Source organism: Anticarsia gemmatalis, chromosome 11 (assembly GCF_050436995.1).
Source record: "Anticarsia gemmatalis isolate Benzon Research Colony breed Stoneville strain chromosome 11, ilAntGemm2 primary, whole genome shotgun sequence".
NCBI lineage: Eukaryota > Metazoa > Arthropoda > Insecta > Lepidoptera > Erebidae > Anticarsia > Anticarsia gemmatalis.
The window spans coordinates 8671146-8692683 of record NC_134755.1 but is presented as its reverse complement, the minus strand read 5'-3'; the positions used below and the strand labels follow the sequence as shown (position 1 = coordinate 8692683).

Sequence of the window (21538 nt, the reverse complement as noted above, 5' to 3'; positions counted from 1 at the left end):
GATATCAAACTAAAGTTAAAAATGTCATCTCAAATGTTTAACTTATGCATTTATAATTCACTGAAGATGCAGATGCAACTAGTCATACTCTAACTTTATCAAAGACACTAGTCAAAAATACTTGTGGCATAAAAATAAGCCTAGAGGTAATTCTATTTACAAATCGTTTTCAATAGAATAGTGTCTCAGTCTGCAAGCAATCTTATATTATAACGAGTTTAATTGTTGATTTTACTTTTCCATTGCCATGTTGGCCCGGGATTGTTCTTTAATTTGTGCACGGCGTCCTTTTAGCCATCAATCAAGTGTGTAAAGCGAAGCTGTATCGGTCCGGTGTCTGCCACCGTGATTGTTGGCCGACTCTATTGCCCCATAGTATTCTTCCATTTTGGTTAATTCTAATAGCTTTGGCTTTAGTAATGGGGTTTATTGGTAGACCGGTTTGTAAGACTTTGTATAGTTTGTGATTCATACTGAGTGATGGAAAGGGAAAATGTATGTGTGACTATCGGTTTATATTAGGTACCTTCCTATTGAAAAATCATGTAAGGTTATCCGAGGTTATATCCAGATTTTAGTCTAGGAAGACGATTTAGTTTAAAAGATTCAAAAGTAGTACTCATTCAATAATGTTCTGCAGGTTCCAATATCCAATCTATCTAGCTACTAAATAAACAATGACATGTACGTAATAAATATAGAATTACATTCCGCAAATAAGAATCAGATGTACAAAATGAAACCAGCACAAAATTATAAACGAAGCTACTGACCCAAATGATAAGGATCCCAATCACGATGACGACCGTCACTTGTAACAGCTCCTTGGAGCTATAATACTGATACTCAGTAGATAAAGTACCTAGTATTAGTTAAAATTCCTGCCCGTAGAGATGGTTGATAAGCCACTGTGTATCGGTGTACAATGGTTTGGGTCCTTAAGGGTCTAGCGGCTGTCAATAAAACATTTTGTGTAAAAGTGACTGTGTGAACTCATCCTTTGTGGGTACTGGACAATGGTCATAGTAAAGGTTAGGTTTGATAGTTTATGTTGAAACTTAGGTTACTGTAATGTAAAATAATAGTGCTGAATATGATGATTATTCTTCTTGTGATAGGTGCAGAATGTTTCTTTTAAATGTTTTAGCAAAGTTTTGGTCTTTCACCGAAGAAGATATTTTGTCAACGAGGTTTTGCTTTAAAATCAGCATGCTTGGATAAGGAAAGAATTGATTTGCGTGGAATTAATATGATTAAGCGTATTTGCTTCAACTTTGCTTGATATTTTGTCACAATTTGCGACCGCGGCCATTACAAAAGTTAGTTTTCTCTCTCTCTCTTTAATTAAAGAATTGACTTCTAGAAATTTTACCTTCAGTTCTCCTCTTAAAATAAATTCGGAGGTCATTATTTTTATTTTATCTCTGAAAAATCACCTATTTCTTCTTCCTTGATTATAATAAAATATGTTCTATCAGAACAGTTCACTTTTAGACATTATTCAAGTCCAGTCCCAAAATAATAACGCATTTATTTTTATTCCATTATATCTAATGTAACAATTTGTCGCGCGATCGTTACTTCGTTTAATCTACTTAACATTCGGATTAATAGCTATTTCCTATAATATATAGTAGAGAATAAAATCTTAACAAGCTGATATAATTCATAAACATGGATAAATCTTTATTTCAGACAGCTGTTGGATAGTAATCATTTGTTCAGTGATTTACAGGTCTTCAAATAGTGACAAGAAAAATCGCGATCATTATTTAGGTGTGTGGTCTTCGAGAATAGACGACTGGAGAGGTGACTAAGGATTTATATTCGGAGAAACAGCAGTAGGTATATGGGTGATCTGTTTCGTAACTTTTACTTTTTAGATATCCGAATTCCGAACTACTGGTCTTCTCATACTAGTAACGTGAAAAGGGAAGTTAATCTTTTGGTAAAACAGTGTTTAAATAAACGAAAAAGGCACATTAGAAAATACACTGTGAGTAACTCACAAATAATAGATGGGTTTTTCTTGCAATCTGGTTGATTTTCAAGCAATTTTTTATTACACTTATCATCTAGTAATTAGTAAAATATAAAACATACTGTTACACGTTACGCATGACCAGTAATTATGAGCAGGGAGTAAAAAACTATAAGCTTCTAATAATATTGTTTTTGAAATACAAAAGCTTTTATCACCCAAGTTTATAAATCATAAGATAAACGATAGTTACAGGGTGTGTCTATTAATTTATCTGATATTTGCTTGATTGTATTGCAATACTAAGAAACAGATAACAAGCTTTAAATCTAAGTTCTGTTTGTTGTTTTAATTGAATAGGCATTTTAAAGTCCTGTAGCCTTGAGTGAGATATGAATCTATTGTAAATCGTATGCGAAAGGTTTGCCGGTGATGTGATGACGTCACATGAGTGATGCTTAGGGTTGCCATTTCCAAAATTTGGAAAACCGGACAAGACGCGTGAAAACCCCGGATTTTAGAGTCCCAAACCCGGACATGTCAACAAGAAGACCGACCGCGTCGGGAGGAGTGAGGGAATGGTGAATATACTTGGTTCGTCGGTTGATCGTGGTGGGCAATTATTTTTTTTTTATTTTTTTAAAACCCGGTCTATAAATGAAACCTTCCCCGGACGCTCCCCGGATGCCCTCTAAACTAGGACAAATCCGGGGAAACCCGGACGGATGGCAACCCTAGTGATGCTGGTACAAATTGGTCGAGGTTGAGACGAAAAGGTAGGGAGTTCCATCGGCAAACTTTCTGAGAAGGCTATTTACTGATATTATTAGAATTGTGATCCGAGCGGCAGAATAATTGAGGTTTATTAGGTAAGTGTTTCTAGGCATCTTTTGATTTTAGTTCCGTAGAGTGTATTTGGCAACAAGCTCCTTTCTTATAATATGAAATCAAAACAGACATAGCAGCTCTATCTCACTCGGTCAAAATACACTATTATGTAAATTCATGTAAGTAATTATTCTTATAAATAGAATAAAAGTGTTAAATGAAATAACGGAAATTAGTTTTAATGTTATTTTAAGTGATACAATTAAAATACAGTAAGTAATGAATATTAATACATAAAACTATTAAAAGTTGAATAAATAAACTTTGTTTGTTTTTATTATTTTATTGCTTTCTTTGTTGCAAGCATTATGTATTTTACATATATAATTTTATGGCAACTTTTCGCCTTGTAGGTAAATAAACGGGAGGGAACACCATGCATAGTCATACGCAGATTATATCAGAGTGTTCTTCAAAAAGGTCAGGTGCGTAGTACTTGTAATCAACAAACAAGTGGGATGTAAAATCTAGATGAAGCGAAAGAAGTTTACAAAGTTCTCGACAAGATCTTGAAGTCCGAGACAAGTAGGGGACAAATGTCCCAGAATGAGTTGGCGACATACACAGCGAAACCTGCGATAGCAGATGATTTCGGTTGGGACATCTCGCGACGTCGCACGACTTACGTCCGTAGCAACGAGCAAAGCGTAGAATGTCGTGCGGTGTTCGGCAACGTCGCCCCACTTTACGAGTAAAGTCACTTTATGTTGCTGGCGACACGAGTCTTTAGTCTCTACCTAGTATTTGGGGCGATTTTACGTATGATTTAAGTATCTACTCCATCTGTTTATTTATTGTTTTAGTGAAAAAATACTACAGAATTCTAAAATTATTATTAATATGTATTAATAACCCTTAAGCTGAACTAATCTATAATAATAATATTTTTATTTATTTTTTGTAGTAGGTAATTCATTACGCATTTTTTTAAATAAGTATATTACATATGACATTTTCAATAAAAAAGAACTCAATTATATATTGCTGTTAAGCTTTTGTACTGAAATTTAATTTAAAATATGGATTTTTAAAACTTATAAACCGCTCAACCAATTCGACTTAATGTTTTTGTAAAATTGTCATGGGAAAGGCTTTTATGAAGGGAGAAAAATTAAAAAAAATGCAACGCAATTCGTGAGCGGGGAGGTGAGCATGTCAGCTAGTATATTTTTTTTATAAAATACAGATGTATGAATATTTATAATAATTATAGGTTGGTAAAAAATCCTCTTCAAAGGTTTTTGGCTAAAGTCTCGAAAGCCCAACACAAAAAAATATGTATAAAAGATAGGCAAGGCTGATTTAATCGGTTATGCAAGAATAGAAATTAACATGTACTTTACCTAGATAAGAATCACAAAAGTTAATATTTCAAATATAATATTATAATCTACAAGACTAGACGTATGCAAATGGTGAGACTGGGTCAACTAGGGTCTTCCCTACGTGTATTAAAGTAAAATAAATATATTTTAGTTTGAGTTTCATTTAAAAAAACCTATTTCGAAACCGGGTCTTCAGCCATCTTTAAATTTTATAGAAATTATTAAGTGGTTTACCCGTGAGAGCGTAACAATCACATAAACAGTCTAACAGACAGGCAGGCAAACAGACTATCGTATTCATAAAACGATGGCCATTTATGTCTTGCAAATAAAATAACTACATGAGCGTTTCACTCAATACTGCGTTGATAACCCTTTGAAAGCCGGCAAATTAGCAACAATTCGCGTATAATAAACTAAAGTAGGGGGATATTAATAACAGTGTTTGAGACGCCTAATGATATACGGGCGGGAGGGTTACTTTGTTTATTAAAAGCAGCTTATAATTAATTGCAATAATTACTGTAATAATCACCCGGTAACACGATTATGTTTGTGACTTACACCTTTTTGGAATACTTAGTCGAGGTTAGGTATGGTGCAATTTTTGCGTACTTCAATTTTTTTTGATTTTTTGATAATTTTTCTTCTGAAAATACAAAATATAGAACTGTGCTGTATTCGCTAGTTTATGTAAGCAAAATGTTTCTTGTAAAATTCTGAACAGGTTTAGAAAACGTAGAAATATCTACTGTTTAAGAAAATGACTTAGTAAAAAATACGAAAGATGTATTGAATATCTGCCTATTCCTGTATTAAACGATATTGTTTCAATATGAATATAATTTTTAGTTGGTTTCGATATATTTCGGTCTCTAGTTTCATCATTTCGTGATCAATTCTTATATAGCACATCGAAAACATCCAAGTAATTTACAATCTAATCTATTCCGTAAAAATATAAACAAATACAATTTGGTATTCGTAAACGTGAGGTAGCCTTAATCGATTCCAGTCACGCTACTATCGATTACGAAATCGGTCGATTCAAATCGATTTCGAGTAAAGCCTTGTTTATTTAAAAAGCACGTCTTCTTTTAAACCTAGTACGACGAATTAGAAATAATACTGGCCGTTTTATTTTTAATTGAATTAATGCTTAGGTGAATAAGGGACCGTATCTTGATACAGAATATTAATAATGGTTAACTACCATATAATAAAACTGTTTAATATATTTAAATAAGTATTTTATAACAAGACACGCGCTTACCGGTTTAGTAGTTTTTACTTTCATCTAACAACCCAGAGTATCTTATAAAATATTTTTCAAGTAATTTATTGCCAAGTACGTTATATGCATTATACAAACAATAACTGTATACCACTATCTATGCTATAATCGGAACGTTTAGTCGCCGTTCGCATTTTATATCTGCACCTTGCTCAAATAAAAACTCGAAACAATTATACTTATGCGACGAAACGTCGTAACTACCAATTGGACGCCAATAAAAATGTAACACTAATCCATCATTCAGTAAGATTAAATTAGATCGTGATATGACTGATATCGATTAAAAGACGGCATGCGGCATTCCGCGGCGGGTTTCTTTGCACCGATGCATTTTCATGGAATTGCCAGCGTTTTTCCGACACCTTACAATTGCATGACTCGAATTCTAGAAAGCTATATTGGACCGAACTGTTTTAATGACAGATCTTTAAACTATTAAATGTTGAACAAAAAATGATTTGATATAATTGCGGTATTTCGTGATTAATGTGGTTAAGTAAGGTGTAAGAGACTGGTTCAGCATGGGTGTTTCAACCGACATTATTTCATTTAAATTAAAACTTAGGTAGGAATATGGACGTCATTAATTTTGTATCATTGACTATTAATAGTCGACAGTATTATTATTAAGTAATCGGAAGACTAGAGTAAACTAATGGAAAATATACGGCCTCGAGAAATTATTACCTCAACAACTAATTAACATAACAAGATGGTCGAAAACTAAAGATCTCCATTAGCATTGTAACATTAATCAAGTTTTTATACTTTAATATATTGTATATACTATATTTAACGTTTGATAGACGACATACCACAAGACATTAGTGAGTGACAAGTTAATATGAAGAAACAAAACACTGCAATTTTATAGTAACTGTGACTATAAATTGTCCGCCGTTAAATGTGCAATGACATGGTGATAATAGTACCTTATAATATTTATGAGACAAATTTAGGTATGACAACCAATTATGGGTTTGAAAAATAACCCTTTTTACAGCTCGGATATAATAGAGAATACTTTTCTGAAGTGTATTGTAAATATGTATATTTATCATAGTTTGTGCCATTCACTTGAAAATAGCTGGAAAACAATGTTAAATGAAAAATAGGTGTAAAATAGTAAAAGCCGTTCTCAAATGGAATAAAGTGAGGGCATAAATAAGAGGAGGTTTTGCGGCGAGCAGCTAACGAGACGAAGCAAGTTCTTAGCCGGGAATTCTAAGAGTTGTGAATTCTTCAAGTTGCCCGAAGCTAAAGTTTCGCAGGTGCGGTTACATCCGACTTCCCGGGGCAACCCGCGTTTTCAATTTAAACAATTATTGGCTCCCAAAGTGTACATAGTTATATAACAAGTAATTTAATTACTTGTTTTTGTAGAAACATAATTATTGATAACACCTTTTGATTATTTTATTCTTTTATTTCTCTGTCTGTATTTTATATAGACGGTTGGATTGTTAACAGGAGATGACCGAGGATAGACCGGTAGGATAGCAAAGGTTTAAAAAAGCATACAGTTTGGTATTACTGTATGTTTAAAAAAAACATGATTCATGCAAGTAATTTTATAAAATGTTGCAATTAAAACTATCGGTTACGGGAAGAAAAAAGTTCACTATACAATTAAAACCCATTGTTCTACCAACATAAGCTTAATAACTATCATATGCTCTATATTTTTCTGTAATTAACTAAGTATTAATAAACGCCTATTTTTATCAAGAGCAATTGTTTAAGCTGACCTATTACTTAACCACTAGTTATCTCGTAGTACTCAAGATAAGCCAAATAAGGCTTTAACTGCGTTAATTAAATTCTTCATTACTTAAAATATTTATTGAAGGATAATATATTGTCTTTTTCTTTGGATAAAAACGGTGTTTTCCTAATACAGTATAACCTTTTTATGTTGGTATGTACTTGGATGTCTTCTTTAGGAGCCAGTGCGATTTGCATAGCCGTCACCCCTAGATGTGTTCTGATAACAGTGATTTATAGACTTGTGAGATTAATCCCATAAATAATGCATGACTCAGAGGCTTCATAGTCTCGTTTAAATAACACGTACAATGTTATACCTTCTTATAATATATTTTTTGTTTTTTATTCCGTACACGATTGAAACGCACATTTTTGGGACATTTTGAAAACAATGTTTCGTCATTGCATTTTTTTGATATATCTTTTAGAATGTTTTTACATTTACAAAATACAGAGACGTATTTTCTGAAGGTTTAAAACGCTTTGGACAAAGGTGCTGCGTTATTTCAAGCTTAAACATTTAACTATAATAAAGAGAGGAATCGTAACATCTTCGTAAGCAATACGGTCATTGCTTTTGAAAATTTAAACGATTAAAATAACTGGTAACCGGCGGTTCTGTAAGATGTATGTACATATGTCTACAAGATGTATCGTACCAAGTGGCGCCGCTGGTTTCTGCCTACCCCTGTGAAAAGAAGGCGAGATTCCATGTATGTATGTATAAACGATACATCAACTTATATTTCATATAAACCTTAAATCATATACCGTGCGACTGAACAAATATAATTGATTAAAACAATAACTTAATTTCATAACCGTCATAAAACTTAAACAAAACATGCGCAAAATTCACACAAAACGCGTGAAGATGATTTATTATTTTCACACAATTATCTCACGGCTTTTTTAAACGAAAAATAAAAGTGTACTATGGAATCCTTCAAGAGATCACGTAGTGTGTCGTTTAGAGGTTACTAGGCTTGCCCAGGACCGGTTTGTCACATGTAAGATACCACGTGCGGCCTCCACAATACATCTATATAAGTATAAAACCATATATGAATGTATAAAGACGGCGCAAACAGTTCACGGTGCAAGTGATTTTACGACCTTTTAAATGCTTTCATCGCTCGTGGTTTATGAGCCCTTTTGGAATCAGCTGTTTGAGTTTTATTGTGACATAAAGTTGGTTTCAATTGTTGGTTAGTGATGACAGATGTAATGGGTTTGAAAGTTTATGAACCTAGTTAGGGTTAAGTTTACAATAACTTTGTTAAAAAATATAACTACTTTTTAAATTTTACGGAATGATTTTTAATGCTGACTTGGGAAGATCGGAAGTCTTGAAAACTTTTTCTGCCTTTAAAAGTATCTATACCCATGAAGTTCTGCTATACAATTCTTAATACTTATTATCTCAATGCTTCTATTTGGATCAAAGTACCTAGCTTTTTGTTAAACTATCATCAAAAAACAATCTCCAATTTTAACTAGATCAATTAAAATACAAATAAGTAACTAGATGAAAAACTGTCAAATACTACAAGCTATAGGAATTTTTTCTACATTGAGACTATGTAAAATATGAAATCAATAACACAGATGAGATGTATAACAGAGTAAACATGAAGTACAGACCAGGATACGGGTGCCATCAGATATCGATAAGGATTTACATAACCCATAAATCATGATTGAAAACATGTTTGATACTAGATACTAACAGGCTACATTCAGTTGCTTTTCAGGTGATTGAATGTAACATAGATTGGTATTGTTGTAGAGTATAAGAAATGTTGAAGCATTTATGGGTCCTTCTTTACAGGAAATGTTTGTCTTAGGAACTTTAACAAACAAAATAAATGGGTGTCACTTGGATAGGTATGTATGATCCTCGTTTTTATAGTCACATACTATTGGGTGAGATGAAAGACAAATTAGAAGCAGAATAAATAGGTGTCTCTTGGATAGGCAGACAACATCCTTGTTTTCATCGTCACTTACTGTTGAGTGAGATGAAAGACAAAAACTTTAATACAGTATTAAATATTCAATAAAAGAGTCCTCTCAAGAGAAAACCAAAATTTAAAATGGTTGAAAATATCTCTATAATTCTGATTAGATCATAAGATCATAAGACCCTGATTTGTTTATGTTGGCTTTAAGTACAGATTCGAGCATCAGACTACGTATAAAAAAATATTTAATTTTACTTTTCATTTCAATAATTTGTGAAAGAATAGACCTAGTAATTAGTTATTACTGGTAAAATTACGTTATACAACGCATTCGACCTGCGTGAAAGAATTAAATAATTACAGTTGATTGTGCAGATAATTGCTTTGATACGCTTCCGAGTAGGTATCTATTACTAGAATTTGTAATTTTCAATACAGAAACGATAAAAAATACTGCTCACAGTGAAAAATCTTTGAATCGGTTTCGCTTGATAAAAAAACTCTCCATTTTGTTAAAACAAATACATTATATTTTATGCCTACACACATACATGAATCCATACATCTACGGTAGGTCAAATTTTATTGGAGTTGCAAGGATTTTGCAGTCCATATCAAAAGTACTTTGTTTAAATCTAGCCAAATTATAGGTTACTTCTTCAAAGAATATTTCCCATTATCTTTATAACAGCAGCATCTATGTGAATAAATATAATACAAGTGAATTCTAGAGAGTGTAAGCTCATACAGTGTAGAGAGCTGCAACAGGCTGAAATGAAATTTCATTTGCACATCACGTTCATATGCAAAACATGAGATAGACATGGAAATTAACAACTTCATAGCCACTTTACTTTCTCTTAATCATATTTACTGCCTTCATTTCTACATTTTTATTCTTCACAAGCTGATTCCGCAGCCTATGATTAACCAGTTATTTCAGAGTTAGGTATAGTTTCCTTGGCAAAAAGTGTATCACTTCTCCCGAAAGTTTTGTCTCCATGAAATCTCATCAGAAATTGGGAGCGGTTGAATATTGTGCAGCCGTTCTCCAGTTCTGCGCTAAGCAACACATGATACTTTTTTATCTAATGGTACCGATAACGTGTTAAAAAAGTTTATTGTGCAGGACACTGAATAAGTGGCTATCAGAATTCCATTAAAAACCAAAGCGCGCCGCCTTTAACTCTAATATTGTAATTGTATGTTTGTAAAAGTAGCAAATGACACAGAAAATATTACTTTATTGTTACAATTGTGAGAGAATATTTATAAAAAAAGGGAACACAATTACTTCGTATACGGAGTAATTACAATTTTCTTTAAATTAACGTATTAAAGCAATAATAACTAGCCTGGAAGCAATATTATGACACTGCCGTAATTACATAACAGATTTATCACTGGGACAAAAAAATGCGACTATAATACGGTAAGTTCGCTCACATAAAAGTCAATAAGCATTGGAAGTCAAATGCAATACGTGAAGTAGCAATTACGTTCAATTTGAACCAAACACACCTGCCACTTAGAACCTACTCATTTTCTAAAGCCTTATTCTAAAGAAATCTATTAGCCAAGAGCCGGAGGTCAAATGCCTACAGAAGTCCATTAAAACTTTGTTTAGAAGTCATGCTACCTGTCCCTATTAGCTAATTGGGTAAATGTTGGTTCTATGCAATTGTACAATCTGCAAATTACACTTCAGTGCGCCATGTCTCTGTGATTTTGTAATAGATGAACTGCTTTGATTGATTTGTGTAGTCTGTTGGTATGAAATGATACTGAACTACTGTTGAATCATTGAACTACTGTTTCAAAGGGTTTTGATTTCGTTAATTTGAATTTGATATAGTTTCTTCTACAACTTTTGATAATGATTTTACTTTCGACTGAATAATTTTTGTTTCTGCTTCGTACTTTAGCATGAACAAAGTGAAAGACATCTAAACTAATGCCATTTAGCTCGAAATAATGAGATGAAAAATGGCACACCTAATCATGGACACATTTTATTTGCATCTTAACAACTTGAGAGTTTATATTGTTCTCTGGTCAAATAAACGAGCTTAAATGAAGCGGGCGGCGCAAGTATATTTTGATCAAACTCAGGAGCAGAAGTTCAAAAACAAGTGGCCGGGGGGGTGAGGCACGCACGCAGGGGGGCGGAGGGGGGGGAGTGCCACCCCCGGCTCAAAGTTATCGCATTATTCAAGCGAACGCGACTCTTGAGTAATTTTGAAATATTACAATTTTCGAGGCGCGCCGCCGCTCGCCCCGCGCTTCGACGGACGAGGACCAACTTACTTATGTCTATGTATAATAGTTAGAATCTTTGGTTTGCGGTTCTGAACTTCTGCTCTGTTAGTTTTTTGTGGCACGTTTATAACTGGTTATTGTTTTTTTTGTTCATATTTCTCGGTGAATTATACTTTTTTGATATTAGCTGTTACGATTTTATAGCTAAACAGTAAGTAGTTCAATAAAAAACACTTGGAATTCAAGACTTTTGTTCTTTAACTTAGACAGTTAAAACTTTACGATTCGAAGAACTATTATTTCAAGTGCGTAAAAACAAACGGTGAACATATTACAGTAGCGAACAGTACAATGGGACAAAAACTGCATTTGTTTCAAAGAATAACAGTAGTCAAAACAAGAACATGTGTTATATTAAATAAACAACAAACTGTAAAGTGGAAGAATCATAAAAATTGCAATGCAACAAAAACGGGCCTATTCTATTGTAATGTTAAACAGAAAAGATGCAAATTTGAACCGTTATGTTTATGTTCTTTTTGTACAACCGTTACTTATAAAAAACCAAGAAAGACCGTTTTGAAATATGACAATTGCAATTGCACAAACTGTAGAACAAAAGTTTGTCAATTCACCTGCAAACACAGGTAACTGATTATTATGCTAATACCACGAACAATGTAGTTTGCTTAGAGCAATGTTTTGGGGAATTGTGGCCAAAAGGTAACATAACACCTTGACGTTATTTATTGTTCTATTTGTGGCGTTACAACAAAAACTTCGTTTCCGTGTTCGACTTATCTTTGACAAGAAAATTTACTGCTTTTTTTAGGAAATGTTATAAAGAAATGATCGCCCGCTTTTGTTGTAGATTGCATAATTTTAATATGAATAAAGGTTGCACTGACCGTGAAGGAGTCGTAATTAGTTTATTATTATACTTGGACACTTGTCTTGTACACAATATATTGCGGACTATCTATCTTGTAATTAATCGAAAACATTTATCAACCATCAATAAGAACATCAATACTCATTATTCATTGATAAATATTCTCGTAAATTAAACTTGACATTATAAAAAATCACGTAGATACCTACCTATTTAAAATCTCTGCGACAATCATCTTTTTAGGTACTGTCATCGACATCGTAAAATAATTATAATACTGATATTTATGCAACAATAAAATTTTTAATTATTCAATTAGTAGTATTTGTACGCGAAACAAGTTATTGACCAGATGTGGTGAAGTTTATGACGGCTAATAGGGTTTATGACTTTTTTATTGACTTTAATGTTCTCTTGACTTGACCGTTTACGACCACCTCATTCATTATCGAACCGTGGAGGTCGTAACATCACTGTAAATCATAGATGAAATTATGGATAAGCAAACATACGACAGTTTTGACCACTCTACTTATGAACTAATTTATGATCATAGAATTACTAATTAGTAGCGACTTTCAACTTATTAAACACCAAGCACGTTTCTTATTATTTGGCAATTACTTAATTCAAACTAATTTTGCGGGATATCATCTTTCATGCGCTGCGATAAATTATGCGGGTTTGCAAAAGAGTAATTAATCGAGTATCAAGTTTTTATCTGGTCACGTCAGGCAAAGGAAATATATGGGTAACGACTGCTACTTCTTTACGCGTTCTTTACGTTTGAGGAGCACCTCCGTGGTTCCGTAGCCGTCTGCGTAAGACAATAATGTCGTAACAGCAACGACAATACGAACACCACGCGGCCGCACACCGCACGATTTATTGCCTATTCGATAATTATGCGGATTCAAAGCTGAAGTGTGGTGCTTTACGTTCAGGTTTACGGTACTTTACGGCGTGCGACTACTGAACGACTTTGTATTTTGTTGCGCTGGGGTTAAGACCTATTCGGCGCGCTATCCCCGCCCGGGAGCGAAACAATCGGCTATTTGCTTATTCCGTTGCGGCAGTGGGACTCGCTCGCCACGTTTGAAGTGACTGCAATTTGTCTCCAGCGACGTATTTCAAGTAGATATGATCGTGTGTACGACCGATGCTTGCATAAATTTCTCACTAACAGATGTTGTTTTTTGCTTGTTGCGCGCGGGAGGTAACCGACTCACCTGTTACTGGGTAATGTTTGACGCTTCGCGAGCGATTTTTTGCTGAAATTAAAAGTTCGATAGCGTCTGATCGTCCGTACGTGCCGCGCATCCATTCACTAAACTCACAAGACGACACCAGTCTCAAACTTGTTTGAATACATTGTGTAGGACGCGCGTCTCGCTAGCTGCAAATACACAATTGATTTCACTAGACGTAACAAAAAGTAAACGGCGAAACTATCAACATCGAGTAAACAGTTTCCGAACACATAGTGAATCAAACTAGTCGGTGAGTGGCGAGTTGTCCCATGCGAGCCGTTAAACGAACGGGACTGACCTCAGGAATAAACAGTCACAGAAAAAGCTAGCAATATTTTTGTCATTTCAAGTAACTACTTAGTGTCTCTAAATGGCGTCGGTGCAGGCCTTCTTGTTTATATAAATACGCGATAAATAAACATGAAGTTTAATCAAATTCGATAAAGGCAGATGCGCGGCGCGCGCGTCTTTTATGGCAATAACGGGTGTGCGTCGACCGGTAGCGTTGGCACTTGCCTGCGTAACAAAAACAAAAGTATTATTGGAATCACTCATTAGCTTATTAAGATGATAATTTATGACCGCGGGTAAGACAATTTCATGGTGTACAACTTCAATTTTCGCCGGGACTTTTTGTTTGATGAGATGGTATTGAATATTTGCATCGGAGAAAAAGTGTAGCAGAAAGTTGTTGATTAGGTGAATTCAATTTGTCCAAGAGCATCGCTTGTTCATCGGAGCGACGCTAGGTTTTGTTCGTTCGATTAACATAATAATCACGGGAAGTACAAGTGGAATAAATCCATCAATCAGCCCGTCAATTTATGGGACTTTATAATCCGCACAATATTTTATGGTAATTTTATCGAGATTCACATTCCATTGTATTTTCTTCTGATGATAGAACAGTTGGGATTCTATTAAGAGAACTTATCTCGATGGAAGCAACATTGTTGAAGCAATGCAACTATTTAATTTTAATTATGTCTTCCTTTTATTTCAATTTGGTCACGCCCCTCTGAAATTAGCATTGGCTATTAGGTATATGCTATTATTTGGTGTGAAAAAAAGTGATAAACCACTTTTTGATAATTGTTTTTTCTTAGTATCACATACAGTGAATATTTTTCATTGCTTATTTGAATAAAACAGTTGCCATATTATCCATACTCAATTTTTGCTATGAGCTCAAGCTGTGGCAAACTATAAGAAGAATTGAATGAGAATATAATTACATAATATACCATCAGGTTCATTAACGTAATGACCGAAACAAAAAATATATTTATAATTAAATTATTAATTACTATAAAAACAATAGCTACTCATAAAAACTAGTACAAGTAAAGTAAAGAGATTATTACAAGTGTTATAATTTATTATAAATTTATTTTTTATTCAAAGCACTCACCCTTTTAGACTAGAAAGAGCATCTAACTAGGTTTTCATAATTATGGCATGTCATGGCTGGTATTTAAGCGTGTTATTTTTTGAGTAGGTATAATAGTATTATTAAATACGTTTTTAATATTATATTATAAGTAAAATAAGTTTTTTAGTACATATACCTATCTTCCTTCGGAGAGCTAGATACTTTTAGGTCCTTATCCAAAATGATTTAATATCAGTACAAATTTGACATTGCCAAGCATGAAATTTAATTTAAGTTTCATTCCTTTACCATCATGAGTCCAAAAAACATCTTTATAAATCAATATAGTGCCACACGTTATTAGCAACTGTCACGGCATAAAATGTAATCTTCAATTAATATTCGTAGCAGAAACAGGTTCTTCATTAAAATTTTGTTTAGCATTTTGTAGGGAAATTAATTTCATATTCCATTACAGTAGGTAAACAATATTCATAGCCAACTAGATGAAATCCACAGAGGATTGAGTCACCGGTGCATACAAGGAAAGCTAAATACAAAAAGCAACAGCATCACTGAATAATAAGTAAAGATTGAGATCTAACAGGGTGATGTGAAATAAGACTAATATGGCAGCGCACATGACCGGCATCGCAAGCAATGCGCCCGCGCAACAGACACTCCTTGAACTACTTTTTTTTCTGGATTTAAGGAAGTCTGATCAAGGATAAGATTCAAATTGAAATTGCAACCAGTTTTTTGCTCTATATAAAAAATTGTGTCTGTGGCCCGGTCGGTGGTATATGTATGTGACTGTTAAGCATAGAGTCTTAGGTTTCGTTCGCGGATCGAATAAACTACTATTGGTATTTTCTTATGTAGGTATATCAGTAGGTATATGTTTGTGCAGTTGCCTGAAAAAAATAATTTTGATTTGATTTGATTAGAATATTTCTCAATATTTTCTAGAGTTTTGTAACAAATTTACTAACATTGTTAATGGCGAAACGTGGTTGTATTTCATACACCTCTACCTACACTTTCAGATACAAAAGGCGTGATATTATATACCTTAGTAAAAATAATGTTTTAAAAATTCGATTTCGTCTGAAGTTCCATTTTGTTCAGAATATAGTAGTGTACAAACTTTACATAAGTATTTGTGTTTTTGCCTTCGCTTACTTTGTTGTTAGTAGTAATTCAAGTAATGTACGTACGCATACTTTTCTACGAATTGGTACTTCAATAACGCAATTAAATGTAGATATAATTGAATAAGTTTGCAAGTAAGTCCTTGTAACGAATATGTGAAATGCTTTAAATTGTATGTAATGCGAAGGTTTGCATATTTTTGTATGGAATATTATTTACTTGATGCAGTGTTAGCACAATTATTAAGAGATATATAAGCGTTTATTTTAAAGCTTTTTTTATGCAATATATAACTAATATAAAACAATAACTAATTGAAGAAGTACTTATATAACTTTCTCTTGGTACTTAATTATATTATATTTTCTAGAAAATTGGTTAATTGCATGTCTATGACTATTTAATTAATGAAAAAATTACTTGTGATAATTTATGTGAATCTAAGTATATGAAGCTACATTTTTCATGACATATCTATACCTATTTTATTCTTCTTTTTTCTACTATAACTAATTTAATTTTTTTATAGAATAGAAGTAATAATTACAACCAGATTTATAATATTGCCTTTTAAGTAACCATTTTGTTACTCTCATTAAGCAAATTATATCGGCATTCAACACTTATTAATTTCATACAAAATGTTCACATATACTATATTTTACATATAAATCACGCAATTATGAGCTATTACACATTAGGGTCAATTTAACTAAGACCCTACAATTAACGCGATAAATGTTGAAGATTGCTTTCTAAATTAATTTTAATAGAATGTACTACAAGGAAGCTGTTATCTATCGTTATCTCGTCTCTATAACTGTGTTTCATAAATGGTAATGTTTTTATATCAAATTCGAAGAAATTCAGGGAAATTTATACCTTACTTTGATGGAAACAAGGCCCAGTTTTGATAGAGTTTCAATCGAGTAAAGTTACTGCATAAGCTTGTTAACTAGACCATACAAATCTTTATATTTACTGTTAGTTTTGATGCGGATTATATTGGTACTTATATTTCACACGGTTTGCGAAGAAATTCTATAGCTTCACTTGCCAAACTGACTATTTACTGCCACAATTTTGAAGAGAAAAAGTTGCAAAGAAAGAGTTTCTCTACAAAACTTTTTAGCTAAAACTATAAGTTTTACTTGTGTTATTCAATAAAATAGTTTGGTTTTGTCATGTATTTATTTTATAACCACCTCAAAATGTGTTATACTTACTGTCAAATTTGTTTTACTACAGAAAGTATTTCTTCCATAACTGAAATTAAATACCGGCCCTCTAACGACTCTAGGCTATTGAAATCATCCGTTAGAAATAAATTCATGTTGTTACATACTTTATAAACAATCAACAGTCGTTCAGGAGACCTTGTAAAAAGTTAGTTCGTCGATCAGAAGTATCGTGGTCCTTTGGCCCGAACCTGTGAAGTTGGGAGCCATAAATCGGCAATAAACTCACCTTAAGCCGGGCGGCCGCGGTTCGCCGACGGCAAACGCGCTCGCGCCATTTCGCTCGCTAAAAACTTCTTCACAAAACTCACAGTTCTACCCGAATATAAAGAGTTCCGAGAGTTTCACTCCGTCAAGTCACGTGTCAACGTTTTAGATGCGGCATGAGCGCAATACGTAATGTGTCGGGCGCACGTGGGTAAGTAGCCGTCAGCCGTCAGGTGCGGAGGCGAGCACGTCGTGTTGTTTATGGCGCGGTGGGTTACGCAACGCGTAGTCGCCGAGGCGCGCGTCAGTAGAATGTGGCGACCGATGCTTTACGAGCGACGCCGCACCCCCCGCCGGGCGACGCCACACGCCGCGGCGCCGCACTAAATCTGCGACCAACAGAAAAGGACACCACCACCCTCCGTTAATCCAACACCATTGATGTCCGAGAGACAACGTTAATCGGAGCGATTAATTGAACGGTCCGGTCTCGACTCGCGATAGAATTGTATCGGCGGCGGTTGGCCGTAGCACGGCCGATCCAAGCAAGTGCGGCGTCGTAAAGTTTCTTCGTGTATCGTTCGATGCACCAGACGTTGATGCCAGTACGCACGGCAAGAAAGTGGCTCTACTTCGGAAAATTGATCATCGATCGATCAAATCTGGCCCAAAACGCAATTTTTCAGAAACTAAACATTTTTGGTCGACCAAATGATCTAATGATGATTGCCGCACAATCAGAACAGATTCTTTATTACATTCAGCCTTAGGTTTATACTTTAAGCTTATCTGTGACCAACGTCTTCGATACTAAATCTTACGTAATGATAGTACCGTGTTCCACGATACTCTTCATTAGTCTACATAATAAGACACACATTTATGTATGCTAGTGAACGATCCTGTCGTGCGCGCGCGCGCGCGCCAACACATTAAATCCCCTCCATTTACTCGCAGTCGTTTGCTCGTTTAGTTTAACATTGCCGCACGTCGACAAACGTCGTTTGATAGCTTATTGATATTAAAGTTTGTTCGTGCAATTAATATTTATATTTAAGAATATCTTTTGAAAAAATATTCTTTTAATATATTATTTTGCCACTAATAGCCAAGGATCTAAGTTCTTTGTAAATCAAAAGTAGTTTTGTGTTACTAACGCCGTATGTATGTAGTTGATCAATGATTATTATACTGCAATACTGTGTTGACCTTTGCAGGAACGGGTGAGGGTTAACACTGTTATGTTTACAGTTGCTGGTCCCTACAACTCTATTAATAATATTGCCTTTTAATACAATTTTGTTTTATTTTATTACAGTTTGCAATGAATGATGCTAGTTTTTCAAGATTTCAATAATGTCGTTTCGTAAGTTCTTAAAATCTCAAAGAATGGAAGTTGTGGTGGAGGAAACTTGTGCATGGGCACTTACCAGTTGGTAGCAGGTTCCAAAAAATTATACGTAAATAAACTACGATAAATATTTAAAATGATGTATTCCAACACCCAAAAACCGTTACACAGTTTCCACTTAATATTTAATTAAGTGGATTCTAGAGCATAACAATGGACGCCGCTATAGTAGAAAACCTAAAAAAAAAATAAAGTTACAGTTACTGTTTTTTCTGATGTTTTATTGTTACATGGCTTGTCAGTAAATTGGCGACACTTTTACGATTTGATTATATTATTCAGATCTACTTAATTAAAAGTGGATAAGTATATTAACTCAGATCAAAAAGATAAAGAATACCTCATTTGCACTGTCAAAACCCTCGGAAGGTACTCGAGCAAGATTATGCAGATGCATTTTTCACAACATTCACTGGCATTGCAGCTACTTAAATATAAAAACCCTGGAAAAAATAATAGAATCAATGGCCCTCATTAAACCACTTTTATCAAACTGTAATTTATTAACAACATAACAAGTCAGTGTCAAGACAAGCCCTGATGTCAAATACTGACTAATTATAATTATCAACTATAACGACAATAGAACATTTTAAACCATTTTTTTTTATAAAATCCAAAGACATGTTTACTTATACTTTCTTGAAAAGTGCCAGGAATGTCCTTTGTATGCTGTAGGTCAACCAAAAAGGAACTTGTGTCTTAGTTAACAACAGCCACGCGGATCGACCTCTGAGATTGAGCTACGCTTGCCGAGGTTGTTCTGAGAATGGGTGACCATCTTATACATATCGAGTGTCTCCGTGTTTCGGAAGGCACGTTCTATTGTGTGTCCCGGTTGTCATCTTCGAAGTTCTTTGACAGTTGTTAACAGTAGTCAGAAGCTTGAGAGTCTGACGATCAGTTTTACCCAAGGATATCGTGTTACAACCCAGGTAAACTGGGCGGAGTAGGTCTGGTAGACAGTCGCTCCATGTAAAATTGATATTCAGCTGCACCCAGTAAGAGTGGAAGCCGACTCCAACATAGTTGGAAGAAAGGCTAGTCCGTAGGGCGGTCTAGCTTCCTTACACCCTTCCTTCCTTCCATACACCCAAATTCTAACTACCCTCAAAAAATCTTTTGTTGTGACTTAGTCCAATCTTGTAACTGGAATTGGCAACACTCTTTCTAACCAAATGTACTGCTCAACTTTCAAAGACTTTGTTCAAATTTGGATTTCGTTTAATTCTGATATCAGGGAATCGGTCTACTGACTTCATTCTAGACGTATGGCACTCCATAGCTTTTTGGCCAACGGTGAGTCTGTGAATTGCATCCTTTGTGAGCAATTAATTTGTGGGAACCATACTTTGGCACATGAGTTTGGCACGGGTCCTTTTTAACCCTACCTAGTAGATTGGTTATTTATCAAACATCTAAAAAGTTCAATGTAGTATCAGATGCTAGGAAATTTTGCTTTGTTGTTGGAGTTTAAAAAATACTTATTCTGTCATCTTCAGCTTTGCACAGCCTCGTACTTACAATATCGTAATTAAAATGTCAAGATTATAAATCGATATTCGTCTCGGTGTTATGTTTTATTTTAGTTTAATAATACAGAGTTAAATATGCGTATAAAACTGTAATACAAAAAACACACAATAGATAAAACTGAATAAACATAAACCACCGGAGACAGAACTATGGGAGAGGCTTTTACCAACAGTATGACGAAGCAAGCAGTCTATAAATATTATTATCAAAAACACACCAGACATGGTAAAATGAGTTGGTTCGGTACTGGATAACAAATGTGCCAATAATATAATTTGTGGGCTGCAATATGTTCGTGAGTAAACTGTGAGATGTGAAAACTAAATAACCAGGCATTATATAATATTTAGACATACATATAGAGTAAAAATACCTGCATGAAAAACACTAAAACTAAAAACGAATTACAAACAATAAGTTCACTAACGAACGCTCAAAGTACTTATACAATACTAACTTCAAAATTGAAAAGTCACACCCTTCAAAAAATAATCCTATTCAAAAACACAAAAGGCAACCGGCTTCTAACAAAACTGGTATGAATGTGGACGAATTGTAAGGGACTATGTTTTCAACCAATCAGGAGCGTGCATTTCGCGGCCATCTTGTACCCCCACCAGCGTCGTTGCTACGAAATGCGAGAGGAGACGTCAGTCTCATCTGTCACCGTCAAGATGCTGTACCTATCGTTATTAATACACTCTTCATACCTAAAGTAATACTGTGTAATATTAATACCTACTGTCTTGTGATTTAGATTATAATTTCAGGTAAAATAGTGTTTTTAATTAGATCACAATTATGCAAAATGATTTGAAGTCATAATTAACTGTGCTCTCTAAATATAATAATATGAAATTTTACGATACATTATTGTATTATATGTTACTGTTTTTATAATTTATATACTTTAAATATATTTATTTTAATGTCACTTATTATTGACTAAGAAAGTAGTAGTAAATCTATTTGATATAGCGCGAATGTGTACCTGAAAAA

General features: G+C 34.1%; 1 protein-coding gene across 1 annotated transcript in view; it reads right to left on the bottom strand.

Annotated features, from left to right (window-relative positions):
- Positions 1 to 18086, bottom strand: part of LOC142976470 (homeotic protein antennapedia-like) — a 193562-nt gene extending 175476 nt beyond the window's left edge. Inside the window, exon 1 of the mRNA XM_076119850.1 lies at positions 17615 to 18086. The gene's annotated coding sequence lies outside the window, so the exon portion shown is untranslated. The remainder of the gene's footprint in view (positions 1 to 17614) is intronic.
- Positions 18087 to 21538: the final 3452 nt, after the last annotated feature.